Raw genomic sequence first — 7,740 nt, 5'->3', positions numbered from 1 at the left:
CGCACATACGGCTCCTGCAGCAAATGATTTTACTTTGCAGGTAACGGGTGCTTGTTTCTGCTAGTGGTAGGTTGTTTGTGGTTCTGACTTTAGGCTCAACGGTTGTCTTACTAGATCAAAACATTGTGTATTATTACTGACATAAAGGAACTGGAATGTGTAAGCAAGCTGTATTTTGGCCTCGGAAAACACTTGTTTAAAGAAGTAAAGCCCAAATTTGTGTGTTTGGCTACAAAGGACCAGCACATTCATATGTTTCTTGGCAGTGCAACAGAAGTGTCCCCATTTTATTTTTTCCAGTAAGTGTGGTATTGAACTAAAATTTCACAAAAAATGCAGCTGTTTATGGATTTCGTCGATGACAACAAATGCGTCAACTTGTTTTTGGGTTCAGCTTTATGGGGAAAAAAGTTGTCTTTTCCAACAAAGCACCACCAAATAAATGGCTTTCCCCAATTACAACAGCAGTGTAACGATCTTGGTGTAAAAAATGACACCAAGTAGTTTTTCGCCTGCACAAACCTATTTTGGAATTACATTATAAGAACTTGGTGTTTTCCAACACAGCAGGATTGAGGGTATGCCTTACCCCCAATTACCTCAGAACTGTACGCTTTTTTTTGGAAGAGATCAACAAAATATTTCCTCCTACATTAATGTTTACCGTTTTCCCCCAAAAACCAGCAGGTTTTTATGGCTTTCCTCCATTTGTGAAAGTTAAAAAATGGCTTTCCTCCATTTTATGGCTTTCCAAAAACCCTGAATTAAAAACGTTAATGGGAAAATAAGTACTGTCTTCAAATAATGGAGGAAAGGCATAAATAGCTGCTGTTCTAAAGCAGTTCGGAATTTTTTTTTTTTGGCCAGTTATTTAAAAACTGTATGGGAATGTGCGAACTCCGTTGTTGTAATGGCGGTAAGCCATAAACAGCTGGTCTTTTACGAAAAAATATGACTTTTCTGAAAGTCCCAACCACTTGGTTTACGAAATTATCCCAAAAACAATTTAGCTTTATCCCTTTGTTTTATAACAGTTGAAATTATAACGGGTAAATGACTTAAATAACTACGTTTTTCGGGAAAATCGTAATTCAATTCTTGTAATGGAGAAAAGGCATAAAAACCTGATGTTTTATTGGCAAATATGACTTTTGTGAAAGTCACCGCGATTCGGTTTATGCAATGATCCCAAACACAATTTGGCTTTATGCCTTTGTTTATAACAATTGTTATATCACGGGTAAATGGCTTAAATTAAAAACGTTTTTGGGAAAACGGCAACTATGTTGTTCAAATGGAGGCAAAACCATAAACAGCTGCTCTTTTATGCGAAAATATGACTTTTGCGGAAGTGACCGCGATTTGGTTTATGAAATTTTCCGAAAAAGAAATTGGCTTTATCCCTTTGTTTTATAACAATTGTTGTATGACGGGTAAATGCATATTCATTAAAAACCGTAATGGGAAAACGCCAACTCTGATCTTGTCATGGAGGAAACCCATAAAGAGCTGGTGTTTGACGGGAAAATATGACTTTTGTGACAGTGACCGCGATTTGGTTTATGAAATACTCCAACAAATAACTTCTTGTTATCCCTTTGTTTTATAACAATTATTATATCACGGGTACATCTGAAATTTAATTTAATTTTATTCCGAAACTTTTATATAACCAAGCATCAGCAACTGCAATGGCGTCATTTCGGAGGTGTGAATCAAGCTAGCTTTTGGAATGAAAAGTTTGATTCCAAAAACAGAGTCTGTGATTCGATTTCGAATTCCGTTTAGAAACAATGAAACTATGACCCCGTAAATTATATTTTGTATCAACAAACATGTATCACTATTCGAGTTACGGATAGTACGAATTACATTACGTACGTTAACATACATTACACAGCTAAGTGTAATTAATAATAATACTATAAATGCTGTGTATGTGGGTAAATTTGATATTGCAGTGCAATGTATATATACAAAAGTTATAAAAGAAATGGATAATAAAAAAAATGTAGTTGTACAATGAAAGGGCGCGACTAGTGTAGCGAACCGTTTGACCAAACGGTTCGTGACACTAGTCAATGGCTATACAAACCCACGCGACGCAGTAGTTGAGGAGTCAGGGAGCCAAATCGCACACTATTCAATGCGCATGCAATACGACGGCAGGCAGTAATTGAGCAGTCAGGGAGGCAAATCGCAACCAACCCTTAAGTGTCTGCGTCACCTTCATCGGATAGTTTCTCGCCTCCCAAAGTCACGGTACTGCATCTGCAAATCGTTTGCCGATCGACACCAGGTACCCGCTCATCCTCCTAAGTTATTCATTTGTAGCATGCTTTGCTTGTTTGTCGACGTTTTACATATAACTCGTCTTCACAACTGTGGTCTGTTTTCCTATCGCTCAACGGTTTCGTTTCTTTAATATTTGCCCATGCCACACTTACATTCATGTGTTGTTCGAAAGGGTTTCCGATGAATGGTTTACCATTTGCGTTTTGTATTTGGTGTTGACCACAAATCACCATTTTCGCATTCGCGCAGGTTCAGTTTCCTCCGACGACTGGGTCCCCACAACTGCGGAGTAACAGTGTGTACGGTGGGGGAAAAACAATACCGTTTTTGTCAAAATTTGCCCTGCAGTTCAACTATTGCAGTTGTGCTTTCCCTACTCCCCCGCATCATGCAATGCGTTTGACTGTTATATTATTTCTGTCTTAATTTTCGTTAACTTATGCGCATAACAAAAACATAACTGTTTCATATCGTATTCCAAAGTATTGAGGTTCTTCCGGTTTGGAAACCATTATACTAAATTGTGAAGGCTAGAAAATGAGTACGACGCTGTATAACTTGCACAATATTTCCTAACTTTACGTCATGCAAGCCAAGAAACTAGCCTGTTATACACATGCATGCGAAAATTTGGATATTACACCTCACCAGTCATCATTTGGTTTGATAAGAAAGCAGCGGGTGGTAAATGTTCACATTATCTCTTGACATTTCGGGGATTGTCTGCAGGCAGCAAAAGGAGGCAACCACACATGGCCAACGCCCAGAATTTGCAGACGACAACCTCCTTCTCCTCCCTTCCCAGAGAGCTGGTATACGAGGTTCTTGCACGCGTCGCAGCTTCTTCATCAACTGATCTTTTTCGGGCAAAGCTATGGTACATTCAGCTATTCATCATACAAACTTGCGGCATTTAGTAATTTGTACATGTCATTCTGTTTTGCGTTTGTTCTTTCCTGATTTTTATGTTTTAGTTGCAAGAGGTTTGCGGATGTTGCGGAAGATAACCGTGTTTACCAACGTGTGTCGCTCGCAAAGTTTGACATCGTTCCATGGCGTAAAAATCCTAAAGTTTCAATGTTCGTGAAGAAGTGTAGACGATGCAAAAATCCTGAAGCATTGTATCGAAAAGGGGTGGTAAGCATCTGGTTTCCTGCACATTTTGAACGCCCTGCTTTTTCTATTCACGCTACGAATGAACAATTTAGTGTGGGACATTAGAATTGGAGGTCACCATTAGGACAACTTCAGTGTGTTTGCAGCGTAATAACTAGAAACAAAATAGTTGGTTGACTGATTGTCACCAGAGAAATGAAATAGTGTATGCAAACGTAATTAAGCGGAAACGGAGCAGACGGTGTACATTCGGTAAATTGGGTATATGAATTCGGTAAATTCAGTTATTAGACTTATATAAATTTAAATCGATTTCAAAATCCAATTGGAGATATCCGAAATCATTGAATTCTGAATTTGAATTCGAAAATGATAATGTATTCGGGTTAACCGAATTCATTTAATTTGAAAAAAATTGCTGAATCCTTAAATTGCAGTTTCCAGCCTAATTAAAATAATAAGTAGTATAGTTATACTAAATATAGTTATGTATTATACCTATACTTATTAATTATTATGTAATTGTACTCATGTGTAAAATAATATGTATTATAAAATGTTATGTATTTTTCTAAATTTGTGTATTATTATACTCATGGAACAATTAACAAATATGAAAATAATATATTGTACATTATTATATATTATTATTATCATAAGTACATCATAATACCCATATACTAACTATTATTAATACCATTTATGTATATAATATAAGAATATATTACTAATATATAGTAATAGTAAACCAATTGTTTAAAAACGAATTTGAAATCGGTTATTACCAAATTCTTAATTTCATTACATATTTCATACCATATTAAAATTCGGTGAATTCGGTAAATACCGTTTTGGGACCAAATGACCAAATACCCGGTTTTAAATTACCAAATTTAATTTTTATTGTGCTATGAATTCGGTGTGAACCGAATTTTGCTCACCCCTAAACGTCGTACCGAAGGAAAATACAAAGAACCAACCGTGCACGAACACTACCACTGCCCTTTTGTTGCTAAAAACCCTTAGTCGTATGCCATAATTGGTAACTGTGGGAATTCAGGTTCGGTTGTGCTGAACAGTTTTCTTAACCTTATGTGCTGTATAATGTTCCCCATGCAGTTATTAATTGTCATTGTCTGCTACATATTTTAATCAGTTTGACGTAACAGTGTACTTTCAACCTTGAACTCCATAGGTTAATTATTTTAGAGGTAAGAATGTGGAATCAGCATTGCAACGCGTCGAAGAAGCTGCAAAAGCAGGCCATGACGAAGCTGCCTATGCGTTGGCAGTTATTTTCGTCTTTGGTAGGGAGGAATTAAAGCACAAGGGTATGGCTATGCTTAGCGGCTGCGGCATGAAGAAATCAGCAGCTCAGAGACGGAGAGTTAAAGAATGGCGCGACAATTTGCGAAGGATTCTGAAGATGATTTGGGTTCAAAATTCTTTGGTTCTAGGCAAAAGGCCCATTTGTTGTGCCAGCCAACATAAGAGGAAAAGAGGTTGGGGTCCGGATGAACTTGACGCAGTGGAGAGTACATGTGAGGCTGCGCTTGCGATGAAGAAATTGGACCAATTTGTGATGCCTTACCTCAAATTGCTGTGTAAGTGTGAATGTGTGGACATGCAATGTAGACACATTTTTTTAGCGAACAACATTTTAGTATCTTTGCAATAATTAATTAACCGTTTCGTTTTAGTGTTCGTATATAAATGCTGACAATGTAATTAGGTACTTTAGCCCGTTATTGAATGTTGGTATATAAATGCTGACTTATGCGTAAACGACGAGCTTTTCATTGCCTTCGTCCATCATAACCTTTTGTGTCTCTGAACCTTTTAGACTTTCGTCTAAAATATCTCCATTTTTTCGTCAACGATTTTCTTGGAAATTTCTTGTATGTTTTGGTAAAGCTTTTAAACTTCTTGAATCTTCTGAATCCTTTCTTTCTTCTGGATGGAGTACAAGCATGACATTTACCTTTCATTATCAATTCTGGCTTTTTGCAAGCTTTGTCTAGACAAACATCTCCTTTACATATTCTCGAATAACCTTTCTTTTATGACAAAGGTCATCAAGAGATACGAATACTGCTTGTTTGATTTGACCTATAGTGACACTCAATATTGATCCATATTTATTATGGATATACATTTCTGCACCATCTGCAAGTGGCTTTGGAAGAGACCCTTCTGCGTAAATGCAAATTTACTTTTGAGATTTACAAATAATTTACCCGTCGTTCATTTATAGGTCACCAGTTGTGTATGGTTTGCCTCCATTACAGCCACATAGTACCCTATGTGGCTGCGAAACAGATGTATTGATCGGATAAAATGCAAATAAAGTCGGTGGGCATAAAAAGCCAGCTATTTATGGCTTTTGTCCATTAAGCTGACACAGTACATTTGCCTCCAATAAAAGCTATTTACCGGATCAATTGTAGTTCAATCCGTTGCTGAATAAAGGAGCAGCAGGTTAGGGCTTGTCATTATACAGTCACGAGTAGCCGATTGTGCCTTAAATAATCATTTTATTCATCGGATAACATAAAAATTAACCCGTTATGAACAAAATAACCCCTCTTTTCAGAGCTTTCGTCCGTGACAACAACATACGATCATGTCTCCTTGAATATTAATTTCTGGAATGTAAAACTTATTGTGCTAAACCGGTTTTGCAATATAAATAAACCACGTGTGTGGGTGTGCTACGTCATCACAACAGTGTACCAGATTTTCCGTACCGAAGTAAGTCAATTAGCGTACACAAATTGCAACTAAAAATTCAACTTGTTATTTTCCACAATTGAGAACGAAAGGGTGGTCATTTTTTAGCGATGTACATATTCGCATATGGGACAAAACGACGTTTGAAAAAAAAGGGAGTTTTACGAATAAATCACCAGTTCTATACATCCTTCATCCTGCACAACAGGTTTCAGGGTCCGTTGTTTTGAAAAAAACAACACAGAGCGCTGGAAGCAGAACAAAAATCGGTGTTTTCCAATAAAGCACCGGCAAATTTATAGCTTTCTTTCCACTGCCAAAAAATTGTGCAGATTTTTTTGACAAATGCATATTCACTTCTCCGAAATAATGTTTATCAAAAAATTCTTTTCTCCAATAAAACACCAGCTGCTTATGACTAGCCTGCATTATAAGAAACCGGCGAACTGAATATCGAGGCCACAAAGCACCATAATTTTTTTGAAAATCGGGCAAAGCACCATTTTTGGTTGGACAGAAAAATGGAAGCAGCACCGCATTTAAGGCATTCCCCCACACTTGCAACAATTTTTCATATTGACTGGCCATTACAACTAAACACTGCCAATTACCAGCTTTGCTGCACGAACTCCACCATTTACCATAACATACCTTACCTGGTCTTTATGCCACTCATGCAACATATTGCACAAACCACCCGCTCCTTAGCGGTGATTTACTTGTACATATTTAGCTGCCGCTAACTGTATAAACCACCCACTTACCTTTCATGAATATCGGATACGCACGCCTAACAGTTCAAAAAAAGTCACAGATAAGAAGAAATACAATGACACATAAGGTGACATTTACATAGTAATGCAATTCCAATTCAAAATATAGAAATGTTTTGCCAACATTATAATCACCAATACTACGGCGAACACATTCAAGCCTGCCGCTTAAGGTCAGGCATTTGCGCTGAAACGAGACGCAGAACTACCACTTTTACACATTGCCTCCAAATACATTGACCACACAATGCCTGTAAAATATAAGAACCACAAAATTACTAGACCCCCTACATACATTCCCAGGGAAACCAAAATGCGGCCATTCATATTGGTGGCTCGGGAAGTGCAACACGAAGAAGATGATCGAACCCCGGGACGCCGCGCAGCACCACCTCCCTCATTGCTGCGTTGCATTCTGACAGAAACATGTTGACGGCTATCTCAACCTCTCCTGGCTGGACATCAACTGCGTTGACAACAATACTGCGTTACCGTTTACAAAAGGCAGCCTATGATTGTGGTGTATAACGCGCAGTTATTGTTGGGTCAAACCTGAAGATCCAATCCCGGGCGAATCTCATAAATGTGCTCCATGAACTTCATCACGTATAGTCCGCGGTCAAACCTGAAACAGAGTAAGGAATGGGTTAGGGATGTTGGACTGAGAAAGGATATGAAGTATAAGGATGGAGCCGTAACGTGTTGGTTTGCCAAGGGCACCACGATGCACTTTCAAGGGGAAACTGGCATATGTTCTGCTTGTACCGTGGTCCAAAACCAAACAACAGAGCCTCATGAATTCTGCGCACCTACATGGAGTCAAACC

This window comes from Coffea arabica, chromosome 3c (genome assembly GCF_036785885.1).
Source record: "Coffea arabica cultivar ET-39 chromosome 3c, Coffea Arabica ET-39 HiFi, whole genome shotgun sequence".
NCBI classification, from domain to species: Eukaryota; Viridiplantae; Streptophyta; class Magnoliopsida; order Gentianales; family Rubiaceae; genus Coffea; species Coffea arabica.
Note: the sequence above shows the minus strand (reverse complement) of the source record.